Below are 16,049 nucleotides of genomic sequence, written 5' to 3'. Positions count from 1 at the left end.
GTTAGGCTTCCCTCACCTATTTTTTAATGTCAGTTCAATATGCATCACAGTTTTCTTCAATGGATTTGTTTGGGCTTCCCTCACCCGGCTTCACAAACAAACAGATATTCGCAAAGTTTCTTCTTAGTTACTGTCACGGGCTGCCTTTCCCTGTCTTCAAACACTTAAACATGGCTGAAACACTTTCCAACGAAACAGTTCTGCTTCACAGAGCTCGGGGAGAACTCCCTTCCCCAACCCTTGTACTTCACTTTCACAATGTTCTTTCACAAATGTTCACCTGTCAGAGACCTTCACAGACGCATAGTATTATCACCCCCATGCGTAACCACCCCGACAGCATGGTCCTTATCATTATCGCCTTGCCGGAGACTTCACAACCGCACAGTATTCTCACCCTTATGCGTGAAGACTCTGACAATAGGGTTGACTTCTCAATGTCCGTGTGTCTTGCACATGGTTTCGCAGAATGAGCCCTCGGCCACTCTGTTCCTTATTTCACAAAAGCATTAGTTCAATAGGATGGGAGCACGGCCACTCTGTTCCTCGTTTCACAAAATATCAGTTTACTTTCATATTAGCCTTTTGGGATCTCGGCATGCTCTCGTTTCCTCGTTCCCTTTCCGTCAATGTCTTTCAACTCATTTCTCTTTCATTTCGCTTTCATTATTCACTGTTCCGTTATCTTTCAAGAAGCGTTTAACAATGTGCCTTCACACACGTCGCCGCTCCATTACTTTGTTTCACATCGGCTCCCTTGCCGGCTAAATACATTAAAGCTTTCTGTTCAATGTCTTTATCCTTCAACGCGTAGCCTTGCATGTAACACTGTAGCTTTCCACAATTGCTCATATCACAAACCAGGCTCCCCCTTTCTTTAAACTCCCCTGCTATGTTTACTTTTACGTGTCCTGTTTTTAGCTCGTCGAGGACAAGGTCTTGTCCATCTGCCCCTCAGACACTCCAGGGCAGCCGCAGGGAGGAAACGGGCAGTTTGCTGGTGCATGGAGGAAAGGGATTAGCCGGCCCCTCTGCTCCCTTCTCTGAACTCCCCCGATTTCTTGGAGACACAGCTCCCTCGGCTCGCTTTCTCCTGCCTCAACTTGCAGCCTGTCAGCGTCTCAGTGTCCCATTCTCCCTGTCCTGGTTCTCAGCAGCTCTCTCTCAGCTGCTCATATGTCTCACCATCCAGCTTGCCTTCCTTCTTGGCCCCTGCATCGCTCTGTGTGTCTTTCTGTGCTCCACCTTTTATGAAAACATCCATGAGTTTCAGGTGTGTGTGATTGTGACTGAGTGCCTGACCTTGCCTGGCCTTATTAGTAGGACAAGGCCAGTGCATGTTACTAGCGGTAATCTTCCTAGTCTCAGTCTTCCTCCTCCTCATCTCAGTAGTTGGGCTGATAAGGAAAGAAGAGGAGTAATGGGAATTGTAGTGTCCCATAAAGGTAGAAGGAATATGGGGTAAATAACTGTCAGGAAATGGGGGGTACCGTGTCTCACCTTCCGGTGTCTTCTCCCCACTTCCCCAGGACCCCTTACCCAGGCAATCCTCCCTGGCTTGTCCACACCCAGGGTTGGGTTCCAATTCCGATGGCCCTTCCCTGGCCACCTGAATAAGGGATCCCCGGGAACTGAGTCGTGAAACACCTTCAGGATTTTCACACTGCACTGTGCCCGAACAGTTTGCAGCAGACATAGGAGCCACTTCACAAAAGGTCCTGAGACTGAATGTGCTACACTCAGGGCCAACACAAGGCACCACGTTATGGTTCTGTGATATAATTCTTTGATAGAATACTGAAGGTATGCGGGGGCGCTAGAGAGCCCGAACAAGATGGCAGCAACTTCAGAAAGCTACCGCAGGTGGAGACAAACGCTGCGGCTCTCTGCCCCATTAAATCGCACATAACCGCGTTTAAGAGAGGGGAATGGCTTGCAGAACTGCATGACCGCAAGCAAAGACAATCCTGAGCTGATCAGTGAAACGGTGACGGAGAAATGAGCTGCTGATCTGCAGACCGTTACGACACTCGGTCCGGCCTCGGTGAAAAAAGGCGCGAACACTGCAGTCCGAGAGCCAAGATCTGAAGGGCAGCTGCCCTTCCACCAGACGATTGGAAACTCCTGCATTAGAAGCGGCACGGCTCGCTACACCAAGCCAGATGCGCCTCTGCCCCAGATCGGAGCGCCCAAGCAACAGGCAGCTGCAACTGTCCCCGGAGCGGAGAGAGGACATAAGAGGCTTCCCGCCAGCAGTCAGCGATCCCGCCTGTGCCACAGAAAAGGATTGCACTACAATGGCTGATCCGGCGCTCCACGCTCCTCTTGGAACCAAGGCTGCAATGCCCACCCAGCACCCTGAGCATGCCTCCGGAGCCCATCTTGAAGTAAGTCTGCAGCGTGGCGGGGGCGGGGAACCAATAACATGGCCCGCGCCCCGCTGACATCCATGGACTCACTATCAGAAGTGCATTGAGCGGCGGCCCCCTTTCCTACCAGTTGTCCTCACACGCCCGCCCCCAAAGCCTGCACCCAGCACCAGTAGAACCCCGCTGCATTCAAAATAGGTACACACCGCCACTGAGGACTTGCCCCACCCGCTTGCACCCCCCAGGAGGAGAAAGCGTGGAGGACCCGACCTCTAACACCTGGCACCAGCGGCCTACCACCAGGAAAACACAGCCCCCTCTCCATGGACTGGGCAAGCAGACATGAAGCAGCGGCTACAACACGGAGGAGAATCACAACTTGCAATCCCTCTTGCACATAAAGCAATTAGACGCCATCAGTGGTGACCCGCCCCAGAACCGGAGTGCAAGGAAGTTCTGACCCCCGACACCTTGTGCCAGCGGCCAACCGCCAGGGAACACAGCTCCTCCACCAACCCCGATCAAGGACTGGCCAAGACTCGGCCCCCCACCTAGACCACAGACAGGGCATACAGGCGGGAAGCAGCGGCTGCGATACCTGAAGGACTCACACCCTGCAACCCGCCCTGCATATAAAGAATTTACACGCCACCAGTGGGGATACGCCCCACCGGCCTGCAGCCCCCAGGAGGAGAAAGCCAGGAGGACTCAACACCTGGCGCCAGCGGCCAACCGCTGGAGAACACAGCCCTGCCACCAAACCCGATCAAGTACCGGCCAAGCCTCGACCCCTCACCCGGACCACAGACAGGGCAAACAGGTAAGGAGCAACGGCTGTGACACTGGGGGGATTCACAACTTGCACCCCACTCTGCCAGCTGCTGCAGGCACCTGGCTGGGGGCAGTCAAGCAGACACACGGGTGACAGCGAGGACCGTGCCGCCACCTCCAGACCCAAACAAAGACGGGCCATTCCCTACGGGACTCAGAGCTGCGACCCCTACCGCCATCTGAAGTGTTATCCTCACTTGCCCTCATACCCTACGGAGGACACCGAGGGGCTAACTACCCGTCACAACCCACGGGCAGAACCAGATAAAGACTATACGGCCCTCACCTGACCAATTTGCAGACCACCTTTGGAAAAGTGAGCTTGCACCACTCACAAGGATCAGGCGAGCAATATCGCCCATAAGCACGACACATCCGAAGGGGTATGAACTCAAAGGCAGACGAAAGATCAAGGAAGACACACGAGGCAAAGGACCAACCCACCAGGGGAGGCCCTCTGGGAATCTCCCAAAATCAAGCGGGTACAACCAGCACCTCAAACACCCGAAGGTGTAGCCAAGACCACCTCCCATGAACTGGCCACTGTGGGGAAAAGGCGCAGAAGGGCATGCAACAGGCAGCACATATCGCAGAGTAGAAGGAATACGCCAACCAAGATAAATCAGGTAACCTCCCAAGACGCTCGACATGCAACAAAACAGACATGAAAGTCCAGGTGCAGCTGCAGGCGATTCTAGCCGAAATTAAATTAATTGGCCAAAGGACCCAAGAAACTAACTGAATGGTCCAAGAGATCAAAAAGGACCTCCAAGACGTACAAAATCAGCTAGCCACACAAGCCGAAAGAACCACTGATAATGCACAGCTCATAAGCGCGCTGGAAGATAACCAAACTACAATGCAAACCGACCTCGACGAGAGGTACAGCGACTGGGGGAAAAATTGGAAGACCAGGAAAATCACTCCTGCAGAAACAACCTGAGGGTGGTCGGGCTCCCAGAAAACGCTGAAGGCACTTGGAAGGCTACATTTACGATCTCTTGCTAAACAATCTCCACATCCCCAATGCCAGAGATCTCACCATCGAACTGATTCATCGGGCGCCGATACCAAGGCCCGCACCTAACGAACGCCCCCGAGTCATCAAGATGAGACTCTTGAACTTTCAGCACAAAGTCCTCATCCTAGAGGCCTACATATCGGCACCCCCTCTGTGTAAAAATGGCTGAGACATTAAGATATTTAACGATTACTCTATCGAGGTCTCCTGACAGAGGAAGAGCTTTAATCCCATCTTTGAAGCACTTCAACATATGGATCACAGACACACCCATCCCGACGATCAAGACTTCACCTACTACTCTCACCGCCACGACTGCTATTCCCGGCTGGACTACTGGCTAATACCCGCCAACACCACCCATATGGTTGTAGGCTGTGAAGTCCAACCGACCACCCTCTCAGACCACGCCCCGATCCTGCTCCGTTATACGCTCTTGGAAGCACCCCGTAAACACCCTATTTGGCACTTAAATCTCAGGTTGCTCCAATACCTTGAATTAGTGGGAAAATTGTCGGAGGACACCGATAACTTCTGGGCAGACAACTTAACCCCAGAGTTCGCACCCTATAGATGCATCAAATTGTTCATCGGGGGGCAGTGCATCTCACGCTGGGCCCACAAAATCAAGGAGTGGGCGAAAGGGAGGTCACCCTGACGAGAGAGCTTAAGACACTAGAGAGCAGACATAAGGCAACATGGGATGCATCACTCCGCCCCCAGATCGCGAGGGCTAGGAGCGAGATCAAGCAAATCACCACTGACAAGGCACAGAAGGCATATACTAGCTGAATTCAAAGATATTACCTAGAAGGGGACAGACCTCTATGAACAATGGCGCTGGCCCTCAAACAATGTCAAGCCGCCCAACTAATCACACCAATCAGGGATGACGTCAGTACGCTGATAGAAGGAGATGATCGAATAAACGCTAGGTTCGCTAAGTGTTATCGTGAGCTTTACATCGACAAAGATACATGTACCCCTCAGCAAATCGACGTGTTCCTAGAGTTTGTATCCCTACCCTGTATCACAGTGGACCAAACAGCAGCCCTGGATGCACCCATTACTCCCGAAGAGATCACTCGAGCTATCCGATCCTTGTCTGGGGGAAGGCATCGGGCCAAGATGGCATCCCGATTGACCTTTACAAATATCTAACAGATGAAATCACCCCACACCTGGCCGAGGTATTTGAGGAAGCCGTAACACGCAAACGCCTACCCAGGTCCATGCTGGGTGCTAATATCATAGTATTCCACAAAAATGAAAAGTTCCGGAACTATGTGGGTCCTACCGACCAATTTCATTAATAAAAGCTGATGCTAAAATTCTGGAAAAATGCCTGGCCCAAAGACTAGAGAACCTCATGCCACTGCTTGTCCACAAAGACCAGACAGGATTCATCAAGAGGCGACATTCCGGAGATAACATCCGCAGACTGCTACATATAATTGCTGGCAAGCGAAAACCCTACGACGCTATAATTGCGGTGGATGCTGAGAAAGAAAGCATTTGATAAAGTGCAATGGAGGTTCATGTTCAAAGCACTCCAAAAATATGGCCTTTCCTCCAGACTAATCCAACTAATCAAACTCCTCTACACTGAGCCTACTGCAACAGTGATCACAAATGGCGTGGCTTCAGAAGAATTTACTTTACAATCGGGCATGCGCCAAAGCTGCCCGCTATCGCCGCTCCTGTATGCCCTGTCCATTGAACCTATGGCAGTAAAGATGTGCACAGATCTGGCATGGGCAGGAATTCGCCAGGGACGACCAGAAGAGCACAAAGTCTCGCTATACGCGGATGACGTCCTGCTCTATGTCAGCGACTGCCCTGAGACACTCCCCTATGTCCGAGCCTTTCTGCAAGAAATAGGCCCAATTATGGGCTGAGTGAATTGGAGCAAGACCGAATTTATGCCCCTCTGCCGTGACATACCCTGGGACCCCGGAGGCATCGCACCCTTCACGCTCCAGTCTCACTCCTTGAAATACCTGGGATCCAAATAAGCGCTAACATAACTGACCTCAGAGACCTGAACTACCCTCGGGTGCTTGACAACATCCTTAAAGACCTCGAGAGGTGGGATACGCTAACGCTTGCACCGTCAGGAAGAATAAATGCCATAAAAATGAACTCTTTCCCCAAGCTCATATATATTGCAACGATGGTCCCAATCGCACCGGCAACGCGCATGTTCAGTGAATTAAATAAAGCAGTCAGCAAGGTAATTTGGAGGGGCAAGAAAGTCAGAGTCCGGCTCGCAGTCCTACAGGCGCACAAATCCTCTGGGGGCCTGGCGGTCCCATCCCTCAAAGCCTACTGCCAAGCAGCTCTATTAGTATGGACAAAACGGTGGCTCAACACAAACGAAAATACCAGCTGGCACAAAATGGAGACATCCATTATGGCCCCACTACGCCCTATTGAAATCATGGCAACACCACTGCATAGGCTCCCGAACAATGTCAAAATACATCCCATAATTAGGCCAACCCTTCAGCAATGGCACAGGCTCAGAAAGACAGGGTGCGCTGACCAAACTTCCACCGACGTGGGCCAGTATAAGGTCGATTTTGTCCTGGGGAGCGCCGCAAATATTTCAACACCGACAGACAGATACCTGGGCCAATGTACGAATGAAGGACATCCTGGAGGATGGAACGCCTGTGGGATTCTCGGAAGCCTGTCAGAAGCTGGGGTTGGGACCGGGGACTGGCTACTCTATCGTTCCATCCAAACAACAATACTCTAGCATACTACATGCAAATCAAGATCCCAACCCCTCATGCCGTGGGAGAAAGAAATGGACCACACCATCGTTGCCTTCCCACACATTTGCACCTTATATTCGATGGCCATCCCCAACAACCTCCATAGGCTAAACGCCCTGGCAGCAGCCTGGATGGCAGATCTGGGCATATCGGTGAGCTCACCGGACATTCGACCCCTGAGGAAGGAGAGCCAGGAGGGTCCGGGAGCGAAGGAGAGAAGGGCCAACCTTACTATGAGGACTATACGAGCGTATTTGGAAGGAATGAAACTTCTCTGGGGTTATGGGTGGGATTGCCTGGGGGGAGGGGGTGGGGCAGCCAAGGCACCCAAGGCCTGCCCATGAAATTCTTTCTTTCTCTCTTTTTGAGAACTGATTAGACCGCCGCCGGCACGAAGACCGGGGGGCCCTGCCTCACACGTTGGTCCAGGACATAGAACAAGGGGGAATGTTTTGTTTTGTATTGTTGGTTTGTTTTGATTGATACTGATGCTCATCAGAGATGTCCCGCTTAATATGTACCGAAAAATTGAATAAACAGAGTTTGGAAAAGAAAAACAAAACTATAGGTATGGAATACTGTTTCCAGACTTCTCCCGTATCGTGGTTTATTGACCCACTATGAGCATTGTCATCCAATAGCCTTTAGAGCAACATTTTATAGTACAAATCAGATTCCCCTTTCCTCACGGGCCATCAGCGTTAATTTTAGGTCAGACCCCCTTTTAGGCTTACTGCACAACTATCCTAGCTGATCTAACACCAATATGATATCCTCAATTCACCCATTTTCCGTTTGCACTGGGGAATCTATTAAAACCTAGCATTAGTGTGGCCCATTCCTGTTTTTCGTTTGTGCAGGTGAATCATCTACTTTTGCCACACTAGCTCTACAATACATACTGTCAAGATCATGTTTTTGTAACAGTTTTCCCAGCTCTTGCTGCAGCATCATATTGTCTTGCCTTATTTCGATCAGAACAAAGGAGGGTTGGAATTGGGGACAGACTGTAGAGAATGTGAGCTGGAAGGTTGGTTTTGTATAACCACTGCTCCTAACTGGCGACAACACTGCATACAGCACCAAATGACCTTTGCCAGTAGAAGAAAAAACGCTGTGAGACATACTATGGTAAAGAAAGGTAGCTTAAATACTTCCTTGTTTGCTGTGCACAAGATATCTACCCCCATACAAATTGTGGCTGTGCAATGAGCCACTTCAAATACCTTCCTTTTCTTTCTATGCACTGTCTCCAACACCTGCAAACTCTTTTTCATATTTGTAACATGTCGTAATGCTTCTACTCCTTCCAGATCCTTAAACCTTTGCAGTACTAACTTTGGACACTCCTTGAGAAATTCAACATATACCTTTACCTTCCTTCTTTCTGTAGCCGGCCAAAAACCAGTAAGTTGCTTAGTCCTAGTATGCATGGTGAAATGCAAATCAAACTCCGGCGGTGTCACATCGATCCTTTCCCCGAAACAATCTTCTTCCTACTAAACTATACCAAACGCCTTCATCTTCTCAACAACCCATGTCCCCAACCAACACTATCTGTCCTTCAGTTCATGTACGTAAGTATTGCAACAGTGGGGGCTGTAGAGGCTTTAACTCCCAATTAGACCCAATGCTAAACCACAGATCCAGAGTCAATATTGGGACAGTGATAAAATATTGAGAGGCATTGTTGGGTAGCTTTAGTCCCCATATTTCGTGGTGTATCACCCATTGCCAAGTGCACCCTGCCCAAGGTCCCAGTATGATGCTGCTGGCCAGTGTCCATAGTCTCTGTATTGGCCCATGCATCGCAAATGAGCATTCTTTGTCCTCGCAATACCAGCTGCTGTATTCCTCCACTGCCACAAGCGCTCTGGTATGCCAAAATCATTCTTCAACAGCCTTGGCCAACTGTTATGTCGCACATTTTCATGAATAGATATTCATTGGACGTTCAAAAATGTTTGCACCTCTTTACATGCTTTGTCCCATGCAGATTCTGTCCAGCTTCTAGCACGCCATCCATCAATTTTGGGAGGGGCCCCTGAGTAAGCTAGCACAAGGTCCCTATGACATGGAGCTCATCAATTTGTACCTGTCTTCCTGTAAACTCTGCATCAGATAAGAGCCTGGTGGCCTTATCTAGTTCATCTAATTGAACCTCTAAATTTGAACCCGTCATACATCCTCCACTCTGCAAGTACAGTATTAGTCCCACTCCAAATTTTTTCCAACACTTCCCTTTTCTGCCATCCTTTTAACATCTCCTCTTGTTGCTGCGCTAATTGGATAATGGCACCCCAAGTACAATTCTGATAATGGGTGGTCACCTGAAAGGCAGACAAAGGAACAGTAAACAAAACCGTTGCTACAGTTGCATTTAATACCATGGGCCTCATTACGAGTTGGGCGGTATTCTGGCGGTAAATCCACCGTAATACCACTCAACTGAATTAGTGTTACTGCCACTTGGTCTGGTGTAATCACCGCCAGATTACAAATGCCACTGGCGGTGTAAATCCCCATTTTTTTATGAGTCCATAGGACACTATGGGGCTTTTTTGGTGCAATTACCATGCCGGTAATTCCGCCAATTTTTCAGCAGAGAATTGGAGGATTCACCTTCAGCACAATGCTGGAGGTACATCCTCCAGTCCAGGGCTATACTCGTAGTATGGCAGAGCGGGAACATTGGCAGTAATTCTGTTACCGCCAATTCTTTCCCGCTCCACCATACTTGTAATGAGGCCCATGTATCTATAACCCGTTCATTCTGGGTTTGATACTGCATTGTACCATAAACTTTGATTACATACTTGAGTACATTTTATAAAATCTTCTATTCCTACTTCCAGTGATTGTACATGCTGAATCATAGTGCACGTGTGGTTCTCTAAAACTATTTGAAAAATAGCAATGAGCTTCTGTATAATTCGAACACACCTTCACTGACCTGGTACTGCTACACCCATCCACTATGGTCAATAAATAACACTCCAACTGTACTTGCCATCCCTTCTCTCTGCCTATTATAACAGTGAAATTTTCCATCTCACAATATCCTGGCACCAACACCTGGTGCATTGCCATGGACAAGTTTACCACATGTGGAACTATGCTTGTATTACCACCAAGTGCTCTCCATGTTGTCAGTACTATTGTCCTAGTCCATTGTTTATACCAATATATGGTCTTTGAAATCATTTCATTTTTCCTCCTAAATAAAAAGAACAGAGTTACAATAATGTATCAAATCAGAAACGTGTGACGGTTCAGGGTAAAATATCGTTACTTTTCAGTTACTGTAGTAAATATATTAGTAACAGTACTCATATCTCTGTCTCTAACGTTAGGTTGGGGTTTCCTTGTAGGTTCTTATATTGGTGAGTTTGAAACTTCCAAATAGTCTTCATCACTCATCCAATTAGGCAGAGCCTCACAAGGAAATGGTACTACACCTACAGTACACTCGGCTGGCCATGGTGTAAATCCAAACCAAAGATCTACTCTCCATTCCCATAATCCATTTACATAGCAGGTTCCTCCTCGCCACTGCACTATCCATCCTTTTATATACCACGGCCAAGCCTTGACATCTGCAGATGTCACACCATTGGTCAAGTTTTTTCATTGTTAGTCGGTTTGTACAATAGAATCAGGTTTGCCTAAAACTTTGTTAACATAAGACAATACAAAAAATAATCAGCCAGAAAATAGCAGCTACACTGCAGGCATACCACCCGTTTGCAGTGGCTTACATGCATCCATGTTGGGTGTCCCTAAACCTTCACAGCAGAGTTAGAAGTCAGTAGAATCAGGTACGACCCCTTCCGCCTTGGGGTCAAAGCAGTTATCAGGACACTGTCGCTGGGTTGTTAGAAACTTCCTGGAGAATCTGATTCTCTTCTCGGAACAGCTTGAACCCAATTGTCAATGAGACTGACAGAGGACATTAGTGACTTAACATATTCCAACAATTGGTTATATGATAATTGCAAATTATCTGGTACACCTTTCACAGGTCGTGATACAGGTAATCTCATAGGACTTGCATAGAGGATGTCATACAGATTAAACCGAGTTTTCCTAGAGGGTGTGCCTCTCATGCTAAACAGAACTAGTGCAAGGGCTTCAGGTAGTTTGAACCCAGTTTCTTGGCATAGTTTGGGCAATTTAATTTTTGACACTCCATTTTGTATCTCAATTGCCCCGGCTGATTAAGGATGGTGAGGCCAATGCAAATTATGCTGGACCTTTAACATGTTTTTTTGATAATATTATTAATAAAATGAGTCCCCTGATCACTGTTACTACATCCCGCTATCCCAAATCTAGGCAAAAATTCCTGAATAGAAAATGTTCACGACAGTCTCTGCATCTGCCTTTCTACAAGGATGTGCCTTCACCTTTCCTGAATAAACGTCCTTTTTCATTAGCAGGTATTGCCACTGATTGCATTTTCATTAGCAGGTATTGCCACAGATTACATTTTGGCAGTTGGAGAAAGTCCATTTGTAGCCCCACAAACGGGCCATACATTGAAGGGTGTGCCCCAGCTGTAATCAGCACACTCATCCTCACCTTATTTTGGAAACATATTACACATTTTTGAAAGTATTTTTGAGCCATAGTTGTAAGCACTGGTGCAAACCAGGATTATCCCACTAGCATTGTCATTCCATTTCTACCAACGTGTGCCTGCCCATAATACATCCTTATTAGATGCAACAATAATATTTTTAAACCTACTAACCAACATTATTCATCTCACCACAGAGGGTTCTCCTGCAACTGGCACCTCTTTGTTATCCATTTGACTTTTTTCATTTGTAGGCACTGTAAGGAACCAGGAGTAAGACTCAAACACAAGGGCATTTTGGTGGTTGCCAAAGACTTTTATTAAAGTAAAAAGAGGGTTGGAGAAAATTCTATCTCGCCCTAACTCCGAGAGGGGTCTCCTTGACTCAACAAAACTAAAGGATGTCAATGTCAGAATGTCCACAGTAAAGTTCTACATCCTGTATTCAAATCCTAACCTGACCCATACACGCAAAAATCAAGATAAAGTGAAAAGGGAAAGAGCCTGTCAACTAGTTGTCTGCAGCTCTTTTCCAAAGTTCCAACATAAAGTTCAAAAATGGGCAAAAAGAAATAAACAACCAAAGTCTGCAAGCATTGGGAAATGATTCCGTTCCCCTGAGTTTCTCTGCGTTGTTACAGTTCACAGTTTCAAAGTGGGTATGATATGATATGATAAAAGTCATCTCTAACGCACCTGTAGACAAGTGTTTCTATGCGCGACAAGACAAGGAAGGGGAAGACAAGGGGAACAAAACAATGATCTTACTAAGCCTTGTATCATTCAGATCGTGCAAGTGCAGGGGAAAGGGAGAGGGGAAGTGCCAGGGCAAGGGAGAGTGCAATAAGCAAGGCTCAAGTAAGTGCCACCCGGGTGGCCAGTTCTAAGTAATGGCTAGGAGGAAAGGGACTGTAGGGTTGCAGATACAGTCACTAGTGTGCGCTAGGCCCAGAGGTAGTGCCAGGGGCTACTGGTCATGAAAGGAGCATGGTGCCGATAAGGTTCAGAGGGAGGCCAGGTAACCAGTTAATGCAGCAGACAAGATCAGCAGGGGAGGGAGCGAGCGAAAGAAGAAGCGAAAAGGAAGGTCTTGAGTTGCTTCAGTAACCTGAGGTGGTCCTGCTCAAGTTTGAGAGAGGCACGGAGCCTCTTCCAGAGGGAGGCAATAGCCAGGGAGAGAGATCCACCCTCCACTCTCAGCCTGGAGAAGCGTTGAACCCTCAGAGAGTTGGAGGTGGATGAGCGGAGGGCTCGAGAAGGAAAGTGTTTAGGAAGAGAGAGTTGGATGTAGTGTGGTCCATGGCTCAAGAAAGCCTTGTGGACAATGCAGAGGGTCTTGAACTTGATCCGTGCAGCCACCCCGAGCCAGTGGAGAGATTTCAGGGCTGGAGAGATGCAATCCCTGGGCTTGAGGCCAAGGACAAGTCTTGCAGTCCTGTTCTGGATTAGTTGTAGAGGGTGAAGAGCAGAGGCAGGCAGATTTAGAAAGAGGCTGTTGCAGTAGTCGAGCATGGAGAGAACTAGGCTCTGGAGACAGTGAGCTTCTGGGGGAAGTGAGAAAAGGAAGAATATCTCTGAGGTGGTGCAGCTGGTAGTGGGACTTCTTAGAGATGTATGTGATGTGAGGAGAGACGGAGAGGGTGGAGTAGAGTAGAAGATGACACTAAAGGTTTTTTGCCTCGCATTAAGGTGCAGGTAGAGGGCCCAAGGAGGGCTGCCAGAGTGAAAGAGGGAAAGCGAGAGCAGAGGCGCCAAAGTAGAGGATCTCAGTCTTACTGGCATTCAGGCAAACATCGTTAGAGGCACACCATTTCTGAATCGTAGAAAGGCCATCAGGAATGAGCGAGAAATGATGGTGAGGGGAGCCTGAAGGAGAGCTGAGTGTCTTCCGCATAACACTGAAAGTTAGGAGAGAAGGTAGAGAGGAGATTGGCCAGACGTGCCAAGTTAAAGTTGAAGAGCCTCAGTGAGAGGTTAGAGCCCTGGGGAACACCACATGTGGAGATAGAGGTGGAGAGAAAGGACCCCAGTTGAACCTGGGAGGGACGATCGGAGAGGAAAGAGGTCAACCAGGCTAGAGCCTGATTTGTGATTCCCAGGTTTTCACTGAGACAATTGATCAGGATGGTGTGGTTGACCGTGTCAAAAGCAGCGGAAAGATCAAGGAGGATGAGGTCAGAAGGAAGGCTAGAGTCGAGATTCAAGAACAGGTCTTCAGGAGAGCAGTTTCCATGCTTATGGCTGCTCTAAAGCCAGATTGATGGTCATGGAAACAACCAACAGATTCAGTATAGAGAATAAGCTGGGAGATGGTCAGCTTTTCCCAGAGTTTGCCCAAGAAAGGAGGGATAGGGATCGGGTGGTATTTTGCCAGAGAGGAAGGATAGTCAGAAGGCTTCTTCAGGAGGGGGTGCACAAGGGAGTGCTTTACGGGGAGGGAAAGGTTCCAGTGGCAAAATAGTGATCGGAGAAATTGGCCAAGGCTGGAGCGAGGGTGTCAATGTGGTCCTTGATGGTTCTGGAGGAGTAGGGGAGCACCTGCTTGGACGATACTTTCATAGGTCGGACTTGTTTAGAAACATTGCCTGGAGTGAACACAGGGGAAAAGGAGAACAGAAGGGGAGAGGGAGAGGTGGCCGGAAGAGAGAGAGGACAGGTTGTCCTGAGTTTTAGTGATGAAGTGAGAAGCCAGTGCCGTGGAGAGGGCCTTGGAGGGAACAGGAGAGGTGGAGAATGCAGCAGGATTGGCCAGCTCCTTGCAGATTTTGAAGAGTTTGGCCATGTCGTTAGAGGCCACAGAGATGCAGGATGGGATGTAGGCTCTCTTCTTGGAAAGGACGGAGACCCTGTATTGCCTTTGGAGCAGGCAACGGGCCAGTTTGTCAGAGAATACGCCTGAAGACCTCCACTTCCTCTCGGCCACCCTGCACTTGCGTTTAAGGGTGGCGAGTTTGGAATGATACCAAAAGTTGCCCTTGGCGGTGGGCTTCAGATGGATCCTCATGACATGGGCAAGGACATCAAGCGTGCTAGCGACAGAGAGATGCAGGTTAGAGATGTCTGCCCCAGAGTGTGAGTCAGTCGCAGGCGTAGGAGGGGGCAAGAAAGTAGCACCGAAAGCCTCCCCTGACACATGCTTCAGGGGCCGGATGGCCGGGAAGGTGGGTGGCAGTGCTGGGGTTGTCTTCACCTGGGTGACAGAGAGCATCAGGTGGGAAGAGAGAAGAAAGTGGTCGGTCCAAAAGAGAGGAGTGGTGAGAGGGTTTGAGAGGGGGGTGTTAGAGGAGATGAGAACATCCAGGGTGTGCCTGGCAGAGTGTGTCGGACCAGAGGGTAGAATAGAAAGAGAGAGAGAGTTGCAGAGATTGCAAAAGAGCCCCGAGGAGGGGTTAGAAGCATCCAGATGGATGTAGTGGCCCCCACAGAGGAGAAGGTGGGAGGTAGAGGCAAGGAGATAAGAGGAGAGGCCGGCCCACTCAGAAAGGAAGAGGGCAGCCTGTCATTGGGCCTGTGGAAGGCGGGCATCATTTCTTTACACTGCCGAAATGCCTCTATGATTTGGTTTTCCTGACGTTGACCCATGACAATTATGAATACAATTCATATCTGTTTTATGCATTATATCATTGTCTTTAAACGCACATCTATGTTCTGCAAGTGCATCAGTAATTAATATGCATTTAATAAGCAGTATTCATGCCTAAATTATTAGTTCAAGCTTTGGACTGAATTATCCATGTTTTGGTTCATTAACTTTGACTGTGTATATTAACAAATATATTTACACAAGCTTACCCATACATATTTTGTGTTTATCACAGACATTCAATGTTGGTCATTGTGCACATTTTCTGCATTTTGCCAAGTCCCTGAATATTTAAATAATTGGATTATTTGCCATTTGCATGTTACATGCACAACTTTTCTTGAGTCATTATATATAATAGGATTTGATGGGAACAACCTTTTAGGGTTACTGTAAATTGTGGCTACAGTAAGAGAGTGGCCAGGAGAGATAGAGAGCCTGCAGAACAGGCATTCAAAGGAGGAGTAGGCCTATGTGGGAATGACAGAAGCAGAGATTTACTCCGGGAAGATCAGAGCTACTCCACCTCTTGGACAGTTGGTTCTGGGTTTGGAGAGGATAGGGTATAGTTCTTCCCTTGATCTCATTCACACTGTCACAATTCACAATGACAAGAAGTTATTTCACTTCTCTTGGCTCCCCAGAGTTTTTGAACAACGCCAGAGCGAATAACTCCCTTCACCTAGTCACAATGTTCAAGTTCCAACTCCAGGGAGAATGGCTCCTTTCCCCTAGATTTCATACACTCATAGGATTACTCCCTCTTCTTCATCTGCTCAGTTTATATGCAGCTTCTTGGACTTGCCAGGTCTGGGACTCACTCTCATACTTATGAGAGTGAGTCCCAGACCCTCCTCTCTTAGTCTGGTATGCTCTCCTCCTT

This window comes from Ambystoma mexicanum, chromosome 4q, assembly GCF_040938575.1.
Source record: "Ambystoma mexicanum isolate Mex_15411 chromosome 4q, UKY_AmexF1_1, whole genome shotgun sequence".
Classification (NCBI taxonomy): Eukaryota; Metazoa; Chordata; class Amphibia; order Caudata; family Ambystomatidae; genus Ambystoma; species Ambystoma mexicanum.
The sequence above is the reverse complement of the archived record's forward strand: the minus strand, read 5'-3'. Positions refer to the sequence as shown.